The sequence below is a fragment of the Lepisosteus oculatus genome, chromosome 16, assembly GCF_040954835.1.
Source record: "Lepisosteus oculatus isolate fLepOcu1 chromosome 16, fLepOcu1.hap2, whole genome shotgun sequence".
In the NCBI taxonomy this organism is placed as follows: domain Eukaryota; kingdom Metazoa; phylum Chordata; class Actinopteri; order Semionotiformes; family Lepisosteidae; genus Lepisosteus; species Lepisosteus oculatus.
The window spans coordinates 3,705,602-3,731,408 of NC_090711.1; the positions used below are offsets into that span (position 1 = coordinate 3,705,602).

The 25,807-nt window shown below is 41.0% G+C and overlaps 2 long non-coding RNA genes across 4 annotated transcripts; one reads left to right on the forward strand and one right to left on the reverse strand.

Moving 5' to 3' along the window:
- Window positions 1-827: 827 nt before the first annotated feature.
- On the reverse strand, window positions 828-15,475 carry LOC107079593 (uncharacterized). 3 transcript variants are annotated; one of them, XR_001480541.2, is made up of 4 exons: window positions 15,336-15,475; window positions 11,941-12,135; window positions 4,783-4,894; window positions 828-1,532 (listed from the first exon to the last, which is right to left on the reverse strand). It is a non-coding gene; the product is annotated as an uncharacterized lncRNA (long non-coding RNA). The 3 variants fall into 3 exon arrangements; XR_001480540.2 differs by having other exon boundaries at window positions 15,333-15,475; XR_001480539.2 differs by lacking the exon at window positions 11,941-12,135 and having other exon boundaries at window positions 15,333-15,475.
- LOC107079592 (uncharacterized) lies at window positions 14,090-25,748 on the forward strand. The gene is made up of 3 exons (XR_001480537.2): window positions 14,090-14,369; window positions 18,664-18,813; window positions 20,264-25,748. It is a non-coding gene; the product is annotated as an uncharacterized lncRNA (long non-coding RNA).
- The last annotated feature ends 59 nt before the right edge of the window (window positions 25,749-25,807 follow it).

Consider the following 25,807-nt stretch of genomic DNA (forward strand, 5'->3'; position numbering starts at 1 on the left):
AAAAAATCAGGTAAGTTTCCAGTTTAGGGAGACCGGGTCTAATTTTGTGCAATTATTACATAAAATCTTATGTGCATTGATTTTCATTAAACATCTGAGAAAAGAACAATAATATAATATAATAGGCCAAAGATAATAACCCTAGCTTCTTGACTCGATGCACTTTAACATTGTCATTTGAGGAACTCTCCTGGTGTGTCAAACCAGTGTGTTTTGCTAGAAGGGACATCAGAAATAGCATAAAACTACAGTAGGATTACTGAAAAATAATTGTAGCTAACAAGACATTAAAAAATGGACCCTGGAGATTTCAACATCCACAGCTACAAGGAAGACACATAGAATTACTGTTCTCTGTCTCTTCGTACTCAACCCAGAAAAGAAAAAAAGCAGAGGCCTTTTCCATAATGGATGAAAGGTACCAGGAGCCCTTTTTGGGATCGATGTCTATAAGTCACTTACCGGAAACTTCAGTTCCACCTGCATAATCTGATCTTTGACAACCTTATTTTCCTCATTTTCCTGTTTTCAACACTTGCTCCCTTTTTCATCACATTCTTCATGGAACTGTTTTACAGGTTTTTTCTTCTTTTTTTTTAGTCTCACTGCATGTTCTTTTTTTTTTGCTTCTAAAGTTATTGTTTCATACTTTCTACGCATATAACTTATATACTGTACAGTATGTCCCTACATGGTGCAGAATGTTAATGAATCCCACAAATATGACAATACTATAGAAAAACTAAAAATATATATATATACTATTTCAACTCCTAATGATAAAGAAGAAAACACAAAAGATTAACTGAGTGTATGTTGTAACAGTATCCGTTTATATGCCAATCCAGTTCAGGAACAGACTCCTTTTGAAGAAAAAAAATCTGACTAAATTTAGTACTGGATGATATGAAGCTTTTATATTCTTGCTCGATACACTTTACCAGTACAAGAAAGCAATTGCATCCTTTGGTAAAAGAAATCAATACAGTTATTAAAATTAAATAAAGTGTTCATATTATTGCTGCCCGAAGGAAACGTGTTCCGGTACACGATCTGTAGGGATACAAGCAATTCAGCTTAAGGAGCAGAGATAATACACCCGAGATTTAGCGCAGAAGTGCAGTGTAGGTGTCTGTGGCTACAGTTAAAGATAGAAAGAGGAAGCTGAAATGCGTTACAGGCTTAGATGTCCAGATTGAAGGTGTGACACGAGAGACGTCAAGGCTGTAAGTAATCCTGTGCCTGGCCTGCTAGAGATGATAACTGTATTTACCCAGCCAGCAGGAGGGATTATAGTCATCGGTCAGTCTGTCACCTATCCCGTGCTGCAAGCTATAGGATTTTTATATCATGTTTCTTGATACTCTGACAGTCCCAGGTTCTCCATGCCAGAGCGCCCCAGGCTGACCTCACTGTTGGCGTGACGTGTGCCGCCTCGCCTCTCCGGTGGGTAGGATCATGCTGAAATCGGACAGGAGCAGCGAAGACGTGATGTGTCGGGGGCCTCATATTGGACATTCCCACAACATCTCCTATTGGGTGACAGGCAGGTCATCATTATCTTAATAAGGAATTTTCAATGTTACCTAAAGGATATTGCTACCCTTCGTGCAATAAAAGAGTTGTGGGTGACTGGAACAGACAGATTCCTTTGGGAGCCTTGAACAAATGGCTGGATGAAATTCTTAGAGTTGTAAATCCCAAAGAAACAAGTCCTCTCGTTTGTAAGCTTGCCTGTGTTCTTTATGACAAGCAATGGATGTCTAGTTTCTCCTTTCTGCATGTGTGGAATATCTGTGGGGAGACCTGATTGGTGGAACTAAACTTAAAAGGAGACCACAGAGCTCTTCTCCATTTTGACCTTACATATCCAATTGACAACATATCCACGGAAACAAAAAAAAAAAACGTAAAAGGTGAGCATAGGATTTCAAATCCTTTTTGTGAGCCAGTTTTTATATTTGGTTTTCAAAAACAACAAAATATGAATAACGCAACAAGGGGTGTCAATTCTTGAAGTTTACAGCAGTAAATAACTGGAAAAGGACAATAACATTATTGTTTTAAGACCCAGATAATGGGCAAATTAGCTTCCTGTCACTTAGTTTTCAGGCAATTAGTGATGTTGTATTGCATCCTTATAGGAAGTAATTTAGTATTAAAGGGCTCTGTTGAAAAGTGCTAACTAAAGTGATGTCTTAAAATAGATAACGTGACCCTAAAACTCCACTCTGATAAGGAGCTGTGGGATTCCAGCAAACTGCAGACACAAGGCTTCTGGTTACTCATATATCATGTTCAAGCTGGTGCTAAACATGAAAGCCCTGCAGTCTCTCCCCTGAAGCCCACACTGGATCCAAACTGAGACACCAATGTATCCCAGGTGTCTTGGTGTTGTCAATCCCAACACTGTTTGTGTTGAGCTCTCTTCCCCATCTCTGATGCTGCATTCACAGTGTTAAACTCTAAGGAGGCTGTGAGAAGTAGATAATGGAGTTTAAGGCCAAAAGAGAGAAAGGACACAATATTATCAGCTACAGGAGAGGAGAAGTAGGGGCAAGACGAATTGTTGAGTGAATGAGCAGGGCACTTACAAAGATAGCAGGTCTGTTCTAGCACCTGCGTTATGAAAACTGTACACTTCTGAACACAAGCACAACGTACCGTTTGTTCATTTATAGCTGGAGGGTCACTGGCTCGAGCTGTAGCCCGATGAAATTTTGAGTAAGGACATGCACGGTGACTGGACATGCCACAGGGCATTGACATCACTGTTATCCATCAGCAGTGGTTTATTACAATAAACATGGTGGACAGGTGTATTCAAATTGTATGTATAAACATGGTCCCATTGGTCCAACAGTCCCATTTGCACACATTTCTGGCTTCGTTGCTTCATGGTGCGTACTCTTCATGGCACAGCTGTTGAGCAGAACAACACACATTGCATCTCTGTATCCTATCCTTTATCAGCAGTCTGCTGTTAAGAGCCACAGCTAATAGAGCCTGTCCTGGAGTTATGACTTGCACAGTGGGGCTCTGCCCTAGATGGGACGCAGTCTTGCAAGTAAGAAAGTCTCCAAAGGAGAAGAGGGAGGTCACCAGACCCATCGCGTTCAATTGGGTTTTAGTAAACTGGAAGTACAGAGGGATACTTTAGAGGTGCCAATATGCCAGTCAGTATGCCTTTGGGAGGTGTGAGGGAACCAAAGACATCCAGCCTATGGAATGAGAAACATGCAAACTCCACTCACAACGTGTCCCAAGCCCGAACAGAGCCTGGGACCCAAGGGCTGTGAAGTGACAGCTCGCCATAACACCCTGACGTTGTACTGTATGTGTTTTTAACATTTTTAATTCCAGGCAAGATTGAAACGGGTAGCATTTTGAGAGGATAGTTGTAGGATGTATCCATCCATTTTCGAACTGCTTCTTCCAATTTAGGGGTTGGGGCAGAACCAGAATTAGTCCCAGCAAGCAACGGGTGCAAGGCAGGATACACCCTGGATGGGATGCCTGTTCATCACAGGGCCCACACAAATACGCACACACTCACACTGGGGCAAAGAACCTCCTAGTATGGTTTTGAACTGTGGGGGAAACCAGAGCATCCGGAGGAAACGCACGGGAACATGGGGGGAACATGCAAATTCCACCCAGAAGGCACCCCATATCCACAATTGAACCCAGAAACCCGGCGCTGTGAGGCAGCAACGCTAACCACTGATTCACAATGCCACCCCACTGCAAGACCAGTTTAACTTAATTAATATTCATCGATGCTGAGGTTTTTCGCATCAGCAGTCCATCAGAAAGGGGGGCTATCCTGCAATGTGTTGATCAAACTACTTAGCTGAATCCCCCAGTGCATCGTTATTCCTGGACTGACAAACCCCCCTCCTGCTTCTGCACTGTTTCTGTAGCCTGCAGTCATCCTGATGCTCATGAAAAAGCTGGTCCCTTGTTTTCCATTTGCACCCACTAAGCAAGAATGCATCTTGCTGCAGAACAAGGCTGACTGTGTAGAGAGTTAAGCCATACCTTTGTGTGAATCGATTTTGTTCAAAGGGTTCAAAATAATATTTAATTTATGAACGACAACTTATATGACGTTGTGCATCTTATGTTTTCCAGAGACAATTTATAATACTCGTCTGACATTTTTAATGACTGTTTATTTATAAAATTAAAAAAAAATGTTCCAGGGGATTAAATTTAGCTGTGTAGTCCAAACGTTCCAGCTCTCACCCAGAAGGGCATAACTTTAAAAAAAAAAGAGTACTGCCTTTTTGCAGTTGTTTTTTTAATCCCTTAATCAATGCTCTAAATAATTGATTAATTGGCTTGTTTTGCAAACCTGCAAAATGCTTAGCTTAGTCTTCATCAGCAGCTCAGAGTCCATGTGCAGGGAGAAAGAAGTGTTTTCTTAGAGCAAAATACTTTTTTGACATTTTTTTTAATTAATAGCAGAGAAAGAACACTCTGACTGCAGACCTCTCTCACCCCGGCAATGTCACGTCTCTTACTCCATCTTCTTCACTCTCGAGAGTCGGGACGTACTGTAGGACTACCTCACTGCGCCTCTCTGAGAAAGTCAATAAGAAGCTGAATTTCTGTTCTTTGCCTCACGAGAGAGTTATTCTCTGTGTCTGCGTTATGTTTTTCATTAAAATTCAAATCAGCATTGCTGAGGATTTGGGCAGAACACGCTCACGAGTTTAGCTGTAAGGAGGGAAGGCCTGCGAGTTTTACATTTAGAAAGGGGTTGCTTTGAGCACATACCTCTGAACGTTGTTTCAGCGACCTTTATCTCATCCTTAGGAACAACCTCTTGCCTTCTTTTCTGATGTCGTCCAGGGCACGTTGTCTCCCGGTTCAGCCCTTTCAGTAAGAACTATGGACATAAAACTCAGTAAGTTCTTCATAGAAAAACTATCAGTCTTCATACAGCACTTTAAAAATATGACTCAAGTGAGATTCCCCTGATCAGGCCTCTTTGACTGGTGTGTGTGGTTGACCTTTGTGATGGACACGCATGAACACCAGTTCCAACAAGCCATTGCACTTGATTCGAAATGTGACTTGCGGTCCTACCGGCTAAGGTCCTCTTTATGGAATGGTTAGGAGATCAGCACACTAGCCATTCTGTTAAAGTATTTCTTGCTTGGATGGACAGTATTTTGAGGGTTTTTTTGCATCCCTCTCCTGTAAACAGAGATACAGTACACTTCAATGTGGCCAGAGTGCCTCAGAAAGACCCCACATTGTCATGATCAATTCCTGATATTAACATTCCTCCATTTTCGAACCGCTTTACCCAATACAGGGTTGCTGGGAGTCGGAGCCTATCCCAGAAAGCAACAGGGGCGAGACAGGATACTCCCTGGACGGGACACCAGTCTGTTGCCAGACAAACACACACACTCACGTCAGGGCTAGTTTTCCCAGAAGTCAGGTCTCCCACCAGCAGTCTTTGGACTGTGAGAGGAAACCCACGCACTCAAACTAGCATTAAAAATCCAGAACTGAACCCAGGGCCCCAGTGCTGTGAGGCAGGAATGATAACCACTGTGCCACTGTACTGCCTTTGCTATTAACACACTTGTAGTGATTAGAATGTCAGTACTGGTACAGATTTTACTTCTTTCCTCAATTCAAGGAATCTTTTGCATATGAACATTAATAGATGGGTCAATTTCAATGAGAATAGCTTATTTTGCAGAACTTCAGTGAATACTCCCAACTCTGATGAATGACGGAACCTAAGCTAAAATGATTTTCACGTTAATGTTTGTCTGAATCGACATGGCTCTGCATTTACTTCAGTTTCCAGTTGTTTCTTGTGAATATCCGTTCTTTTGTGCATAAATTTAGAAAAGTAAAAGAGCAGGGCCACATCCGCATCCGATGAGAAATCCCTGATTTAGAGCACAGCTTCTTGATAACGATTTTTTTCTGGTTCGCTTACATGTTTGGGAATTGTGCAAATTTGCATTAAATGAAGAGGAAGACTTGGAAAAAAAATCAATGGGGCTTAATTGTATTACATGTAACAGAGGGCTTACAGCAGAGTCTGTCAAACACACTGTATAGAAGCCTGGGCTCACATTGTGCTGTACAGCCAGCAAACTGTGGTTAGTGGCTGGAGCAATGTGATTAGACTGCATTTTCTACTTTATTTAGTGAAGTGCTGGCAAATATGATTATAGTAAGTAAGCGGGGCTGTTTCTCTCCTCTCAGCACATCTGCTCCTTTAATTAGTTAAGAAATCTCAGAAGACGGGGTCTCTGAAGGCCGAGGCTTCGGCAGACAGGAGCACGGAAATGCGCTCTGAGGCAAAGCGGGTCCCTCTGGCCTGAAGGGCGCGTCTCCTGCCGGGCCTGTCTGTGTCCACTCTTCAGTCACAAGACACGGGAGTCCAGCTGCTACCGAAAACCGTCGACTCGTCATTTTAGAGTTTTTTTTTCCACGAAATAGTTTAGTGATTGTTGTTTTTTTATGGGGGGAGGCTGATGTGTCAACAAAAAGGACGCGAGAATTTTATTTTGATAAGGGAGTGTGGTGTTGTGTGTACGTTACTTGGACAAGTCAGAAGGGAAAATATATATAAAATTAAAGGGGGGAAATATGGCTCTCGAGTAGACAGTGCGAGAAAAGATATAGCGTGTGCCGACACGACTCGTTCATTAAGGAAAAAGAAACCTGCTATCGCACTTCTTTATTCGGTCTTTAAATTAATGGCTGTCGCGATCATGAAACAAATAATTGTATGTCATTGCAATTCAGACATTAAATTAATATTCTCTCAATTTCTTTTTTTTATCACAGCCTTTTAACTTAAAACTACCTTTTGCTCCATAATCCACGTGGCTCTTCCATCATGAAGAGTGTCGAAAATGACACAGAAAGCCCGGGTCCCTGTTTTCCAGATTTCGCAGCGACAGGGAGCACTTAACATTGCGAGCCCTGAATGATTTTGTGTTTTTAAATAATGAAATAACACGGTGAAAATGAATGACTGCTGTCATGAGTAAATGCTGTTGAGCGGGCCTAATTAAAACCAGAGGCGTACTGCACGGAGGCCCCCTAGTGGACAGGAAAGGCGTGGACGCGCGGAGCTGGGTCCCACAGCGGGCTACCCCTTCGCAAGCGAGGCGTTGTTTACTAATCGCGTCTCCCGTGGAGAGATTTCCGTTTTTGTTAATTGCGCTGCTTAATAAACAAGGCTAAAGGGTTTCGACTTACATAAGGTTGGGGAATTTGAGGCCAGGTTAGTTAAAGCTCTTTCAATTAACTGGGAGCAAAGGCAAATTTGAATAATTGGAATAAAAAAAACCGTATTAAAACAGAACGCACGCCTCACGTCAGACTTTGTAAATAATTAATAACTGAATAAAAGGAAGTTCATTTGTATTTTTTATGGTGACGTCTGCTTAGATATAAATGTGTTTTTTTTCCCCCCCCAGACATGTTCGGTAAAGTGTTTTACAGAAGGGAATGCTTGAATTTGCTTTTCTTTCATGGGAGCAATGCTGTCAGTAACAGAGATACTGAGAATGTCTCTAAACGATACATGGCACCAGACATGGTCAAATCTTTTTTTTTATCATATGAACGAGAGATGGTTCGTTTGTGGCCTCCATCTTGTGAAAAGCTCCGCTTTCATTTAGAGGAGTATATCTGCACATCCAAGGATTTTTAAGGAGTGAGAATCCCATCTACAACTGAGTCAATCAGCTAACTCCCGAACCCCAGTATCTTTACTACTATACTCCCTTTGACCTGCCAGAGACCACTGCTTCACATCTGTATTGTGCCTACCACATAGATCAGGATCGTCCAGCTCTAGGGCTGGCTTCCTCAGTCTCTATAAAGCAGCATCTCCCACAGAGCTGGGAGAAGTTGTTCAATTAGTCCAAATAAGCTGATTTAGGCTATTAAGCGAGGCGCTAGAGTGGAAACCTGCAAGACCAGAAATGGGTCGCTTTGGTGTGGATCTGGACTTTGTGACTATGAGTCTCATCTGCTCACTGCCGAAACAAAGACTTGCTTTTATGCAACCTGTTAGGCAGAATAAAGCAGAAATCTGCTGGATTCAAGTGTCATTTCAGTCTCCAATGCTGGTCAATGCCACATGTAGCCCCATGAGTCCATTTCTTTGGAGCTTTTTCTCCTTTGATGCATTTAAAGTTTGAATCCATTCGTTCAGCAAGAAAGTCATGCATCATATTATAGACCATTGAAGCTGGTATTGGAAACTGACCATGTTGTATGTAGCTGATAGGTTTCCCAACAGAGCCAGAGCTAAATCCCTCTCTCAATCCCATATTCTATATACTGAGAGGTATGTAATATGTGACCTGTGCCGGACTTATCTGGTCTAACTATGGTCTGTTCCAACATTATGTATTATTCATATTGATAGGTCAATATGAAGTGTGCCACAACTACTCACTACATCATTAAGGAATGTATTAACGAGTTGTAGAGTTCCAATTGAATTGAATGTCGAGGCTGGTTTTGAAAAGTGTAGTTAATATTGTTTTGTAGTTTTCAATAACGCATTCCTCTAAATCTTCCTGTAATAGACCTATGGGGTCTTCAGTGCTCAAAAGAAGAATATGCAATCTGAAGTAATAGGCAGTGCATGGAGCATGTGACCTAATTCTTGGAAATTCCCTAGCAACTGCTGCAGAGGCTATATAAGGGGTCTCCCCAGGGAAAATTCAGCATGGATACAAGCAATGCTGTGGTGCAGATGAGAGCCATTATCCAGTACGGATGCTGAGAGACACTGCAGTTCAATAAACAGACAGAGCAGAAAGTGTTGGGAAGGACCCAAAACTGTTAAAGACGAAGTTGTTGAAACTCGCGGGGAATAGTTTTTGGTGTTAAACTTCAAATTACGTTATTTCATTTGGTGGGAAAGTTACTTTCCTGCTTCCCTGGAAATCCCCGCTGCTCCGTGAAACAAACTGACTAACAGGATAATGAATTCCTTCTGAGATTTTAGCAGCAAAGTTCAACACTGTCCGGATTGCAGAGGGCCGTGACCAGTGCCTGTGAAAATCTAGATGGTTTTCAGCACTGTGAAGAGCCGAGCATCCCTCACTTTGACCTCTTTACTGAGGACATCTTCATTTTTTATGGCACCATCTCTTTAAACATGGATTGGGCCTGCATTGAGCAGAGGCTGCAACAATGTCACTCAGCAAAGCTGCTTGTTAATGTGGTCCTACTGCACCCTTGAGCCAGGTACTTTAGCCATGTTGCTCTAGAACGCCAGTATAGAAACCAAATGAGCAACCAAACAACTGATAAGTGCAGGCTTTCACCTGCATTGATCATATGCATTATGTACGTCTAAATTAAAATATATCATGGAAACCTTCATGACTTGGTGTGTCTAGTTTGGGCCTTTGAATTGATCCTAGAAGCTTATTGAGGATTATATACATTTAAGTCAGGTTTCCTCAGTTGGTCCGTGCTGGACTTATATATAAGGTAAAGAACAGGCATCACAAGGCAAGCTTTTCCTGACGATTTTTCCATTCCCATTCCAGTCCTGCTCTAGAGAAAAGAGATAGTTCAGTTACCATGTCAGTCGATGCATTGTCTGATGCTTCAGGGTAATTGTCATGAAAATAGCTCTTCGCTGAAACATACTCTCAAAAATCAGCAAACCAAGTGGAAAAATTTTTTCTCTTTTTATCTACTTATATCCTGAATAGGATTCCACAAGAAAGGAGATTCTTCTGGATTTTCAGACTCATGCACATTGTATGTTGGCTTGAAAATAATTTGCTTGGAAATAAGAGACAAGGTGTGTGTTTTTCCAGGGTCATATGCCATGAAATGCACTGATCACTCACATGGGAATAATGAAGATGAAGTGTAACACTGCAGGTCCATGTAGGCAAATGCACAGACCTTTAGCAGCTTTAAACTGTTGCATGTGAAACACTAAGAAACAGGTAGCAGCAGAGACTGGCAGAGTCAAGCTTGTCTCAGACAGGCCACGGTGTTGTTGGCTTCAGCGTACGAGACGACCGCTGAGGATTTATTGCCAAAAGAGAAGGAGTTAACGAGCCAGGTAACCATGTGCTGTAGCATGTGCCCAGTTCTGTCACATTGCCGTTAAATTCTTTTGCTTGGAATTTGCTATTAATAAGGTAAACAGTTTGCCTCCAGCACCCTGGCTCTCAGCGATACTATAAAATTTTACAGAGGGTTACTGCTTAATTACCCGCTTGATGAAATTACACTACCAATCCTTCTGTCCAGCGGTTCAAAGTCTTGGGCCCCAGTCTTTCTCACTGCACAGACATTTGTGCACTTACACTGTTTCCATGTGCCGCTTTTAATTGAAAGGTTTCGATGACAAACTGTGAAGTGTATTCTCTTCAGCTCTTTGCATTCAGTTCTTTTAGTAACAACACTTTCAGTAACTGCTTATCGAGGTCTGGTTCACCTGCAGTGTTTACCACTTCCATTAATATACAGCTACTATTTGAATAATGTTTTATCATTATAAATATTTGAATTTCTATCAAATGCAACATGCCAATATCCAATATCTGACAATGATAAATAAGAGACAGCATTTTGTGTGCAAAATTAAGCAAATGTTAATGTACAGGACCCAAAAAACAACTGTGCATCTCACCGCGGTTTGTTGAGTGCGTCTTATGTTTGATTCTGCGTTCAAAAAGATTCGTGTTGGGGATGAAAATAAATGTCATTTATTATTTCCACTATATCGCCGTCCTTGGCTGCAGGAGTTTTCAGCTCTGGTCCTGGAGGAAACAGGTTTTCATTCCAGTTGAATCTCCTTAAGCTAATTGATGACTTAATTGATCTTCTTGTTTGTTGAAAACTTGTATTTAACCTGTTTCTTCAGTCAGCCCTGCGTGTCAGAAATACCCCACTTCAAAGCAACGTTCCTAACAGCGTCAGGACACAGAGCTTTATGCAGCGTCTCCTCTCCGCAGTTTGCTGGCTGTTACCTCTGATTAAACGGCTCTTACTGGTTCATCAATTGATGATGAACAGACACAGGTGGGAGTGACACTGTATCAGACAAATTGAGTGTCTTTCACTCCTGCTGAAGGCCAGTTGGTGAATGCGGGCAGCTCTGAAACTCAAAAATTGGTACAGTGTTGATAACAGAGCCCCATATTGCCCTTGAAGAGCTGAAAACAAATTCACAGATGTAGCCCCAAACAGGAAATGAAATAAATCAGCCTGCGATGAAGAACTCAGCTGGACCAAACCCCAGAAGACACCGTGTTCCTCCAGGACCATAGCTAGGGAACACTGCTCTGATGTATGTTAGAGGCCACAGATTTCTTTGAGTGTGATGCTTTGACTTAACAGCTAGATTTTCTTTTACGAATCCACCTGCCTACCGTGGGCGCCCTCTAGTGGCCAGTGAAAATGTATACTACTTTGTGAGCATAATGCCCTGGTGCAGCGATGACGAACTCCATGGATTCAATTGCGTGGAGTCTTTGCTCCTTCATGCAACGCCTGAATTATCATTAATAATCTGCAGCGACTGGGGCAATTAAGTCATTAAGGGTCAATTCAGTACTTATTGGAAAGTTCGAAGTCCTATAACATGGAGTCCAGATGCTCCAGACGAGAATAATTATAAAACAACCCGAAGGATGACGATTATCCATTTTAAGTAAAACCCCTGTGCCCATTGTTACAGCTAGCTCCCCCTGAGCAGAAAACAGCTTGAGAAAACTTCCGTTCATCACAACATGCTCGGAATATGAAAGGGGGATATGGATTGTTCTCTCAGCAACAAGGGGCTGTGATGGTTTTCAGTTCATTGTCGAAGCTAATCGACGCGGAAATGAAAGGATTCGCAGCTTTCTAACAGATGGTTGCGAAAGATAAACGAAGGAAAACATTCTGATAGTCCGGTGGTACCTGCGCACTGTGACAGAAAGCTCTCGGAGCAAAAGAACCTATTCGGATCGGCCAGAGGGCGACGCTGTTGGCTCCACGGTCCACGGTGCTCCCACAGAGTCAAGAGCATCTCAGCCCCAGCTGACAACGCAGCTGGAGCAGAAGAGACCGACTCCGTTCCGAAATGAATTCACCGGCGTGTGTTTTCTTTTATACCTGTTTGAACAATTGTCGAAACGTAATCAGATTTCAGATCACAGCTCTATTTGCCCTGACCAAATCAATATCAGTAGCAGCATTATTTTGCTGATTATAACTATATAACTTAACAGCATTACTTTTGCTAATTATAACTACATACAATAACTATATAATTATAGGTTTACAGACAACTTATATTCCTAAAGTACAAAGGTTAAAAACGTGGAGATCTTCAATGTAATTGTAATATCCAAGGAAACGAAAAAATCAGCGTTGAGGATTAAGAAGTGTACATCACTGGTAGCTATCACTGTTGTTATCGTTATTCTTTCGTAGATAAAATAAGGAGATTTATTACGTCAAGCATGAAAATATTTGTAGTAACATTATTATTATTATTATTATTATTATTATTATTATTATCAGTACAATTAGTGATAATTGTAATGATTACGCTGGTATAGGATTTTGTAGCGTATTTTTGTGACGTTAAGCTAGACTGTGCTTGATGAAATGCCCTGACATCCACCCAAAGACAATTATTTTTATCCATACAGCATAAATATTTCGTTTACAGTTGTATTTGTTCTTTCAAAAACAATCGCTTGCCTCAGCTGTGTTTTTTAAAGGTTTTCGAAACTAGTTCTGCATCACTTGTTCGTAGTTTTTCGACCAAAAACGTCGCCCACCAAAAGAAAAAAGGTTTGTTTTTGTCTTCTTAATTTTAAAATATCTATATATTTTAAAATAGATCAAATCGTCTTCTGGATTTTTTATTTTAACGACATATATATATATTGTATATCCTTTCCCTGCTGCAGAACACATATGAATAAAAAATCTACTTTATATATATATGTTATATAAATTATAAATATTCGTTAAAGATGTACTTATTCCTATAGTTATTCGTGTTTTATTTGATTAAATCTGGAAGCCCATGCCTTAACTCCAAAAACACGTAACAGAGATCAGTTGATTTTCGAGCAACGTGGGATTTATGGCATTTAAAATATTTTGTACTATAAAACACTAAAACATACATTTAAACATCGCAACTATTACACACGCTCTTGAGTAATTATAGAAAAAATGAGGACGCGTGTACCGTTTTAATATGTTACAAATCAAATGCTTTTGCCTTACGGTATGTAATCCATTGTAAATGGAGCCCATGTGAGTTATTGATAATTGATTGGATGACTGATTGGTTTATTTAATCGTTGACTAATTGATGCTTAAAACAGTATGCAATAAATTACGAACAGGAGTTTGTCGTCTCGTTTAATCTGTAGCGGAATTCAAAACAGCGGGGGAAAAAAATTGGCCTAGGCAATTTGCTTTGCGTTAATTTCCAAGTTAACCTTTAATTAACTTAATTTAATTAACCGTTAATTTCTTTCCGTAGTCTATTCATATCAGTCTGTATGATGAATATAACTTTGACATACTGTATGTAGTTCAGGTGGGGAGTTGCGTCAGCATGCGTAGGCTGCAAAGGAACAAGTAATAGGTTTATTCCCTGCTGAAAAGAGAAGAAAGAGAACACAACGTATCGGCCGTGGAGTCTTATTCAGATCTTTCTCCTCTTTTCAGCAGGCAATAAACCTATTACTTGTAACTTTCTACCTTATTTGATTTGAAAATGCGAATTTGTAAACGATCAAAAGAATGTTAAAACGTTGTTGAGAACAATAAAAGTATTTCCAATTTCATTTCGCAGTTTCGAAAATACATCTCTGACTAATTCTAAAGTTGAATGTTTTTCGATTGGTAAAAATAATGGGATGTAAAAATTAATGCATTGCTGCTAATTATTCTTAACAGTCAACTTTTGGTTTTGGAAAAGCAAATTCGACAGATTCAGGAATTAAATTATTCGTTATTTGGGTTAACATTAGACATGGTTTCTTAAGAAAGTGCATTGAAAGCAACCGTGGAATGCTTTTTTCACTTAAATATACATCGTCTGAAAGTACCGAATTTATTTTCTGATTTTTTGGGCACGGAAAGTTTAGCTTTGGTCACGAGATTTATAAAGCGTATAGAGGTTTCAGGGCAATTTTTTTTTTTAAACCCAAAGCGGCGTGTTAGTTTCAGAGTCTCTCCCTAGTGACGTTTTACAGCCTCGCCACCAGCGCACACGGAGAAGTAAGAACAGAAGTTTCCCTAAAACACAAAATGGGACAACTCAAACCATGTCTTCGGTGGGTCAAACGAGTGGCCATCGAGTGACCCGCGAGGTGGAGGTCAGTCAGAGTTCAGAGAAAACTGCAAGTGGCCTTACAACTGGTTTATTTGTTTAATTCCAAGGACTCGGCAAATATGTCAAACATTAGTCCAGTAAAAAAAAATGAATACTGGGGAGAACGCATAGATATTTCCATTTTATACCAACTTTCACAGTTAAAACTACCGCGCTTCCGAAGTCGTCACGTGAAAGCGCAACCTCTTGTTTTATCGGGAACTCCGCTAATTTGATATTAAAATCCGATAATCCTATTAATTATACAAACAAAGGACAAAAGTGCGTGTGTAAGCCGACAGTGTTACAAGATAGCGAATTTGACCAGAAAGGGCATAATACTTCAAAAGTTCTTGAAAATTGTTTCTAGGAACATTTGATGACTCATTTCCTTAAACTGCGTGTAGAAAATGGACACATTTTCCACAAATCGTGTCATCTCTTATCCGTTTTAGAAATATGCAGAGCAGTTAAATTCTCATGTTTTTTTTACATTATTTTTTTTTCTAACCAGTTGATGACTCATTATAAACGATTGAGACTGAAAAGGTTACTGCATGAGTTTCAATTCAAAGTCCAATTCACAAGTTAGCTGCTTTTGCCATGTATATTACATGCAAATGCGTAGTTTGTGTTAGACGTTATAATAATGGATCGTGTTACTGTCGGAGCCATTGTGGCGACCCGTTTACATTAATGAACCCCCTGCTGAGTGAGTGCATTAGAGGGGCGAAAATATTGCATCAATTGAGAAGACTGTATATTGGAGATCTCATTGCTTCAAAACGGAGCTAACGGGGATTTAAAAAAATACTAGAAAGCTAACAAATACCAATATTTTCCGTATTGGACATGTGAGTAAGGGGGTGAACAGACGTTCTTCTGTTTGGTGCGCAAATGCGCACACAGCCGCCACTACGCGGTATGTTTCCCCTACGTTTCTCACAAAACAATATTTAAAATTTACCACCATATGTTCTCAGCATGAAGACGTGTTCATATGAGGGCCGTTTCTCAGACCTCCTCTCCGCACGGCCCGCCGTCCCGCAGTAGGTAGAGACCGCTTGCGTGACGCCACTGGCGGTGTCAGAGAGGTTTAGTAGAAGGGTATCAAAGTCCTGAATTTCACCATCGAGTGACTATATACCAACACACGACTCCTGGGCTGGGTCCTATCGTTCAGGGACGCTCTTTAATTTACAGCTTGTTTGCGTGAGTGTGTGTGTGTTTTTAGCGGTGTTAAAGGTTAGCGAAATCGACCTGGTTCAGTTCAGCTGATGCCTGCAACAGTTCTTGCATAACCCTCTAATGTGGGGAGGCTGGCTAAACAAACAGCGGAGGCACTAAACCGTGTTTTTAACTACCTGATTGTATTAGGGATTAGCTGAATTGCTGCGCAGCCAGAGAGCCCAAGGTATTGCGTTAGGAGAGGCTGGGGGGTGGGGGGACATGCGCTTTTCGAGGAGCGTGGAGTCCGCGTCCTGAGGCAGTGGGGAGGCTACAGGTTAGGTCTGTGCGGTGCTGCGATCGGTGGAGACTGGCTTAGCTCTTCGTTTGTGTGTTGTATCATCTAAACGGGGACCCGAAATTGCCCGAGTCCTCCTGCTACTGCAGATTACTTCCAATTGAGTTGTTTTCACACGTCTTATTTTGATTTCTGCCCAGAATGTCGCTGCCAAACACAATCCATATTATCGGCTTTTGAAAAATGGGGGAATGTCTTAAGTGTGCTAACACCTGTTAGCTTTTAATTCCACTAAGGTATACTAGATACAGAGTCTTAGTCTGAGGTTCAGTGGATGTACTATGAATCTGTGTAAACAGTGATTAATTTTAAATATAAACTTTTTTGTTATAACCTTTTTTTATTTTATGTCCGAGCATCACAATCAGGAAAATAGAGTTGTTTTCTAAACTTTTGGGTTTTTCAGATATTTTCGCTTGCAGGCTACTTATGTAACTTCAGAGATTCTTACATAAATCACACTCCCTTTAGATTGAGTTTGCACCGTACAAGCACGTTTTAAAAACTAGCTGGAGTGCATCATACCTCAGCGTATATACTGTATCTTTATCCATGATGCACAGCGACCACTATTTGGCAATGTCAGATATTTCTTTTAAAATGCTTCTATTAAAAGCAGCACAGTGTACTTCATCAAGGTCACTAGACAGTTCCTGTTACCCTATGATATGATGTCATTTTTCTTATCTGTCTTCAACGTGCACCAGGGCAGTGTTAGCATTTAAGGCTGGAAAACAAATGTAAGTTTGCATTGCATTGAAGCACGGGCACTGTGGTGAGGAATCAGCCTCTCACCTGGTGTAGAAAGAGAGTGGGTATACGTTCCTCACCTTAGGCATGATTGAACAGCACTGTTCACCTGCAGCAGAGCTGCTCAGATGCCATTTCAGTTACATACAGTGTAGGGCTTTTGTTCTTGAATAAATATGTAAGCATGAGAAAAGTAGAATCAAGTACCAGTCAGTTGTGGCACAACTGAAATAAGTCCTGGCATTGCAATTTTCCCTGCTCCATTTACCCTTCGAAGGATCATTTCGAGAACAATATTCTTCAGAGAACGCAGTTTAAAGAGAGAGCTTATTTTCTTGCCAGTCTTCTGAGTTTACTTTTGCTGCTGAGTTGTATCAGGTGATAATGAAGAACACAATCATTTCCATCACAGGTATCTGAAAGCCAGGTTAGCTTTTTCAAAACTAAGCCTTCAGAAATTGAACTCAGAATTAGTAAAGAATTTCGCAATATGGACGTTGTTCTCAGGTTAAGGGAGTTTTTGCTGGGTGAGTATGTGCATATGGTTGTTAGGATAATGAGCTGATTTTTCTGCGAGTTCCAAGTCTTTAAACAGCACTGCTAATTCACTGGCTGTCACTCCAGTGCTGTAGAGTTGTGGATTGCTGCATTTGAAATGAAATGCCTGATAGTGTAGAAAACCAGTCTTTGTTCCAAACTTATTTCCAGGAATGTGGATTTAAGGCTTTGACAAGGACATAGAAATCAAGGAAGAGCCTACCTTCCTACTCCGCAGGCACATTAATGCTACATCTGTCTCCTGTGCAGCAGTTCAGATCCCAGAAACCTGTCTTGTTCCTGTCTCTACTATTATCTCACATTTCAGGAAAATACGTACTGTCAACCAAACACAAGGTGCTTGTGTGAAGCCTAGCTACTAGAAGAGAGCTTTAAACACCAGTCTTTTAGATAAATCACCAAGATCAATTCCCAGAAATAAATTGCTCATGTACATAGTAGAGGTTATCTTGCTACTAGTCTCAACATTTCATTTCAAAACTGTTTCCCTTCAAGCTTTTTATGTGTAAATTTGTTCCACCAGTACAGTGCTTGCAGGCTTTCTGTGTGTTTGACTGTATAGTGTAAATAACTGCTGAACGTTTTGTATTTTTGTTGTGTAATTAACAAGACTATTTTTCAGAAACATTGTGAACACATTTCTTCTTCTGACTGTATTGCTATCAATTTTGCAAATTAATTTGGGAATTTGTATCTCCTGTAATTATACTGCAAATCTAGTTATGGTTACAAAATGTTACAAAATGGGAATTCCACCAAGAACTTTATATTACAGCATATTGAGTTTATTAAAGTACCCAGAGCTTCAACTATTTAAGTTTTCAGTGAAACAGCAAGGACTGTATATTCATACTGCTTATTTCTGTGGAAATACATTTGACTGACACTATATTAATAGGAGATGGAATAATACCTACTATGATCTGCCATCTAATGTGGACGTTGCAATTGATACACAAAGATTTTATGTAGAAAAAATGTCATTTCAATAGAGACAAGCTTCAGTCTCTCTTCCAGGGGTGCCACAATTCAGCAAGTTTTACACATTTCCCTTTACTTAACAATTTCTAAACACTGTCTGTTTTGATTTCTGAACAATGGTTTTTCACCCCTTAAGCAGATTTCTTGATTTTTTTTGTACTGTGTACTGAAAACACCAACACATTATAGCTCTCAAACACCACAGTGAACCTGGTGCAACAGAACCAATTCAAATACGCATTTGATTTAAGCAGACATGTTCAGTGTCTTAACCAATGGAGGTTAAAAAGCAGAGGTGTCTTTCCAGATCCAGGAGTGGGCACCCCTTCACTCTTACCTCCAAGAAAATCCCAAACCTGCCTGTAAGATCTGTGGAGTTGTACAGTAGGTGCCATGCTGTGGTGTGAAGTATTAATGGAACATTGTGCCTGCCGAGGTTATCGCATTCGATTTTTTTACCTGGGTTTCCCTTCTCACCCAGCAGAAAGTTGCCCTCGGAGATGTGGAGATGCGCAGATGTGGTACCAGCTGTGGCTTTTGAGGGGCATGAGGAAGGGTGGCACCTCCCTCCTGCGTGATCGAGAGTCTGATGACATGGCAGGATACAAGGAAGATACTGCAGCACACCAGGGAGGTCGGGCTCCTCTCTAACTTGTATATGGATTACAGAGCAAGTAAAGGACTGAAGTGTTTCACTAAAATCTACAAAAACTGCCTTTGTTCTTTTAGTCACCCCAATGCTACAGTATCCTCACAATTCAAACAATGAGGAGGCACTGTGATGCTCAGGAGCTGGGAAAGGCTAACATGCTGGGGGAAATTCAGGAAACTCTCATCTTATTAGCTATCCCTAATCTAAGGGAAAAGAACATAGAAATGTGAAAATATGTGGATGCAGCAGAAGCAACACTGCTTTACAATTATTACTATAATTAAGATATTTATAAGCCTATGGTCACTAACTAGAAGGTTTTGATACAATTGGACAATACAAGAGGTTCAAATATATATGTAAACTTACACATTCTGTAGTACGTCTACTAGTATTCTCCTATAATTATAAAGTTTGTGAAAGACAGGCTTTGCACATCACAGCCATCAGCCAAAGAAGTTCAAGGGCATCATCACAGGCCCTTATCGGCCCTTCCTATGTAATTTATCACCAGGTCCCCTCGTTAGTGCCAAACTGTTTCACTGGCCCACTAGCTTAACACTGAGAGCTGTTTTTCCAGCAGTCAAGTGTGATGTAATTTGTGTGAAAGTAATTTACGATTTATAGGGTTAGCGCTCTGTCGCCCTGTCAATATTAACTTCCAGCACTTACTTTTTCCAAGGCCTTACTTGTGCCAGGCTGTACAAGTGTGTTTAAATTCCATCAAAACTGTGAAAAGCACACGCCATGCCACTGTATGTTTAAAAAAGTTAGGTTTTTTTGGACGCATGATTGATCTGACAGCTAGATTCCTGCCTACAGACATGCTTATTGCTTTGCTACTCAATGTAGTTAAGAGTTTTCAGAATAATACAACTTTTTTATAATGCAAAATGCAGTGCAAAAACCTGGTATTAAGGACATTTAAAATTGGGTGCCATTTGACTGTATGAACTGTGTGGATCACAAACTGTAACCCTTAAAATGGATGCATACAATGTGAAGTGTACATGATTCAGCTTCCATCTGTTTCCCCAATCTCAGCAGCATGGAGAAAAGACTCCTCATAGTCACATGAGATTGCTCTTCATCAGTACCATACTCTTCATTCTAGGCTCCACACTTGGCTAGTAGGTGAAAAACAAAGGTGAATCAGATGCAGGGCTCATGTACTTGAAAATGAGTTTTCCTGTTGAACAATTGGGGCTTTCTTGTTGTCATCTGTCAGAGTTTACACAGTGAAATGATTGTCCTGGATTGCCCAGTCTGCCATCTCTCCATTTTTCTGCCTTTTTTCAGAGTGAGATCCTGCGTTCACAAAATGAATTTGCAGCAGTGCAGTTGACACATTTTATGCTCTGGTCATATATGCATTCCATGCCCTCCATCATTGTTCAGATTTAATCCTTCATTTTTTTTTCCCTTCCTCTAGATTCATAGCCGGCTGAAAAGCATGACTGAAGAGGAAAGCGAACATTGCTTGTGCAATCCTTGCTGCTAAAAAAGAATCTTTAATATGCACACTTAAATATTTGTGGCCCCGTGGATCGTTTGCCATTAAACTGACAGGAATGTCCTGAATGTTGCCACATAGTCTTGAAAGCTGTTTGTTTTTACTTCAGATCAATGCAGCTGGAAACTTGTAAATGGTTGCAGTAGGATAACACACAGCCCTTTATTGGATCTGAACCCAAAAAATGACTGCAATTTATTTTTTCTCATCTGCTTTGGCATGCTTTGGTAGGCCATACCATGAACTTACTCCAGTGCACCCCAGATGAAAGAGTTGTATAGACAGTCTGGCCTTCCATGCTGCCCGATGTCTCTTGTGCACTGTTGTCTTTTGGGCCACCACAACCTGCTTCCTTCCTGAGAGCCGGGCGCGGGCCTCAACAATGGGCGGTGGTGTCTGGCACAGGGCTGCACCTCGCCATTCACCCGGGTGGGGTAGCTGTACCTTCAGCAGCTTGAGTATCTCCCTCCCCACACCGTTCTCCACTTGTTGCTCATTGTTCAGCATTTCACATTTGCCAGCCTCAGCCGTATCTCTCTCGTCACAGTCTACCTTCCCTGTTGCACAAACCCATAATAAAAACTCAGTTCTGTACGCACTGCGCTCTGTCAGCCAGTGACGTTGCTGAAGTGCTATTATAGACTTGGCATGAAGTTCACACAAAATATAATTCTGTTGTAAGAGTTAAATGAGATATATTGAATCAACTGTGTGCTTATTATTCATCTTTTAGTGATATAATTAGTACACTCATCATATGAGTCAGAAGTATAACTGTTTCGGTTCAGCATTTCATGATATCAACATTGTAGCAAAATCATTTTTTGATTTTTTGTGCTGTAAATTTTTTTTCAGTGAGGGGTATCCGCTGAATTTTTGGTTGACATTTTGATGTCCTCTATCTAAACGGTACATATTTAGGACTTGTTCACTCTGTTTACATTGCCCTGACAGTGCTATCTTACACTTAAGGGTTATCTGCCACCTATCTGTTAATATCAACTCATTCTCTACACCTACCGATAACTTATTCCAGTAGTTTTTAAGCAATCACATTTCTTTGGTGGATATAGTGAAGTCCTGTTACTTGACTGCATTAGGCTGAAGATAATTTGAAGATATTACCAAACATCTGTTCTAATTAGGAAATAACAGAGCAATGATAGTGCAATTCACCTCAAGTTTGCTAGACACAGCAGCTTCCTAAGTTGGTGAAACCTTTCAAATTTACTTGAATACTTTTAACAGTGGTCACATTACCATTCTGGGCTTGTTTAATCATTGCTGGATTTTAATATTGAAGCTGCTTGCTCTGACAACACACCTGGGCTGTATATCACATGTGCTGGCTTTTTATCCAAGACCTCTTGGGAACTGGAGCCTAACAATAGTGTCTCCTGAAATTTTGACCCAGCTTTCACCTCAGCCTACTGATTGTGAAAATCTGAAATGGCAACCCCCTTTCCCACCCCATGTATACACACACACAAGCGTATTTGTGGACTTTAACCATTAGACTACTACGTTGGGACAACTTGCAACTGTCACATCCGTTCTCTGAGTCCATTCCTAGTATACAGTAGGAACATGTCATTCTTTGAAATAACAGAAGAGGTTGTTTACAAACGTATCTGGAAAAATTCTGTTAACCTGTTGACAATGTGGGTTTTATTTTGACACCAGTTCTTTACAATATTGAGTTATTATATACTATATATACACTGATAAAATCCTAAATCACACATCACCCATCACCTATCTAACCCATCATGCATGGAGACTGTAAATAGCTTATTGTTTTGTGTGCTAGAATGTGATTGGTGCTCACTCTCACATGTGAGAGTAGACATGATGCTGTGCTGCAGTTGTTTTTTAAAGAAATTCCCTTGAAAGCAACTAGCTCCTGAACCAAGGAGATGTTGATATAATCTGCAGAAGGAAGGAAACTGCTGAAGTGCTGTAATTCCATTGCAAAGTCTTTAGGTGCTGCTTGATTCCAGCATCCAAGCAAACAGCAGCGAGAGCAGCATAGCCTATATGCAAGTGCATATCATGCATCATGAACTTTGTAACTCTGAGGATAATATATGTTCTGCATACATAGCAACCAATCTGTGTTGACATGGTAGGAGGTAATTAAACATGCAAAGGCTGCTCAGAACACTTCATAGCCATAATATAGCTCAGTAGTCTGTACTGAGCATGCATTGTAAATGGTGTTAATGTAATCTCCTTTAAAACTAGAGAGGTGTGGGACTACCAGAACAAGCCAAGGCTACTGATGGGAAAAAATAAGGTTTCATAATTACTGTTACATAGCCAAGTATGACACAAATATTGATAGCATTTGTATTTTCCCCCACCACAGCGTCTGGAAAGCAATACGGTTTTGCTTCCCTGACCTTTGCTAAGAGGGCACTGCAGGCTGAGCTCATGGATGGACTTAGCAGAAACCAAGGGGGAAATGTTTTGTTTTCTGCGTCACCAACTCAGGTGCCTGTTGCACAATGCAAGAAGTGCATCTAGTCTAGCATGATTCATGTTGCAAGCACCAAGGAATATTGACAGCAGCTACCAAACAGCTATATGGGCTGAATGGCTCCTCTCATTTCTAACCATTCTTGTGCCAGATAAGGGAAACTGAAAAATCCTGTATGCACTCACTAGAATTCGCATGCAGACAAAGAGAAATGGAGACAGTGTCTCCAAAACTCATACACTGAATGTGTTCAAAGAGACTTAAAGTTGTGCAGTGAATATTTTTTTTTATCCATCCATTTATCAGAAAGCTACTTTTTTCCTGCTGAGGGTCATGGCCACCCGGAGTCTGTCCTGGACGCCTTTTTTCAGTCTTTATAAATAAAACATAATATTGTTCTGGACTGATATTATCGCTTTATAGCTCTATTCAAACAATGATAACCCATTTTGTGTTTTTCTTTTTTTTTTTTCTGCAGCGGGTGTATAAATGAGCGCTTGGTGAAGGAGCTAGTGGAGTCTGGCAGGGAGCTCCCACAGAGAGGGAGAGCAGAGATAGCGAGTGACAGTGTGAAATGAAACACGCAGATAGGAAGCCCAGAGCAGGCAGACAGGAGCCGGGTTCTCCTCGCCGAAGATTAGTCAGACTCCTTCTGCAGAGACCTCTGCACTCCCCAGAAACCCAGCCTCCGAGCGGCTGTCTCCAGCCCTGGGATGACTCATGTGAGCCAGGCCTGCAGAATAATCACACACTCCTTTCAAAGGCTTAAAGGAAAGATGCTGAGATTATTGGGGCCTGAACTTTGCCCGCCGACCGACATGCTGGTTCCGCTGGTGGCACTTAGAAGTGAAGTGGCTGGTAATTGAACTGCAGCTACGTCAGCTTACTTTTAAACGGATGCCGAATGAAGCTGTAATTAAATGCTGATAAAGCTCTGGCTTGAGTACAGTGCACTGGCTTCCTCAAACCGCAGACTGGCACATGGCTCAAGCTTTGTGCCTGGTTTATTCTCGGTTTCGGTGGATATCTCCCTTTATGTCATAGAGGTGCTGTCTTTAATGATGATACACTTCTGATCTATAGCTCTTTTCCTCTTAAAGGATTCTCCTGCAGTACCTTTAGGAGGGGGCTGCTCTCCCTGTCATTCTCCGCCGAGAGGTAGTCCTTATGCCCCAGCAGCCACACTGCCCGGCTGATCGGGCAGACGGGAGAGGAATTGCTTCATCGATGAATTTGAACCGGAGCTGCTGAGAGGGAGGCAGGCCTGCTTGTGCAAACAAGCCCTAAGGGGAATTTATTCAAGGCGGCGACAATTTAGCGCTTGTCTCCCTTACACTTTTTTAATAAGCCTTGGCCCAGGCAGTCATGATTTAACATCTGTGGTGAAGGACAGTACCCCCTATTCCCCATTGGGTACCCCATTGGGTTGGAAAAAAGAGGGAAGAGCACCCCCTACTGGTCCACCAAGACCACTGACAGCAGCTATTGCTTTTCCTTTGTTTCCATCCCTGTACCCCCAGATCCAGCCCTGCTTCGGGTCCGAGCTGTGACGAGACCAGGCTGCATAGTGGTAACGCAGCTGTCAATTACGATCCTAGAAACACACGAGGGTCAGAGGTCGCATTGATACAGCGGAAAGATTAGGGAGGGGCATGTGGGAGAGCTCTGCTGTCTCACAGCTTTTGGTTCCTGGGTTTAATTCCTGGCTGGGGCTCCTTCTCTGGGGAGTTTGCATGTTCTCATGTGTAGGCGCTCCCATTTAAGACTGTAGGATTAAGACATGCTGTTCAGCCTGACTGGCATTTCTGAATTGCTCTACCTACTCATCTGTGAGTGAACGTGTGTGGCCCATCTTTCGCTCTGTGCCTTCCCGATTAGGTTCCTGCTGTCCGTGATCCTCTAAGGACAATCCTTTTTAATACAAAAAAAAAAAAATGAATAAATACATTGATTAACATCAGGCATATAAGAGGATTCATTGCAATTTGACTCAATTTGGGAAGTAAGCAGAAGAAAAATGAATGCCTTTTTGAACTGCAAATGAATACAAATCACACATGTTTCTGGTAGGTGCGTTATAAATGTACTTCTTATATTTACATAACCGGGGTTCACCAGCAAGGCCTCTGTCTCAGCTCAGTGGGAAATGTACAGTATGTAAACGTCAATTTAATGAGCTGAACAGAAATGGCTCACTAAGCACCTAATTTGAAAGTGCAGTATCAGCCATTTATAACGAGACATATATTGCAGTGCTTGATACCAATTGTATAGGTAGCCGGTGAAATATGTAGGATAAGATAACTTATCGCACGGAAAAACTGATTTATATCCGGAGGAACCACACAAAACTATTCTACAACCTGGGTTTATGAGGAAATGTCTGCTGTGTTTTTGTTCGGGGATAGACCATAAACGGAGCCTTTTTTATAAGAAAAAATCCTGTAGTTATGAATCCTTTCCTTTATTTTTAAAATGTTTAAAAGAAAACACAAACGCTTCTCTGACCGCTGATACTCAAAACATCTTAATTGAATATAGTACCCATTAATGCGTTTGAAAAATATGCAGTATGCGTCTTTTAGATTTCTCGTAGGTCTCGTAGGTATTGATAAATGGAATGTCATGTATTTGAAAAATTGAATTTTACTTGATGTAAACAGATGTAGTTTGGGAACTTTTAATTAGTATGAAGAATTAATTTCATGCCATGCGCTACACTTGTTCGACACAGATCACATCACACTTCTGCACGTAAATATGACCGCATTACCGAAGATTACTACAATAGCAGATGAATCCCGTTCGGTGCCTTTAATTTGGATTAAGAACGCATGGATGCTTGTTGGAAATTATCATGTATAAAGCAGTACACACTGCCATATATGTGGTGAACTCCATCCCTAATTCACTGGAGAAGTCTCTCGTGTATTAACAGATCACAACAGGAAAGAAACGAACTCGCAGTCTGAGACAAGGGGAAT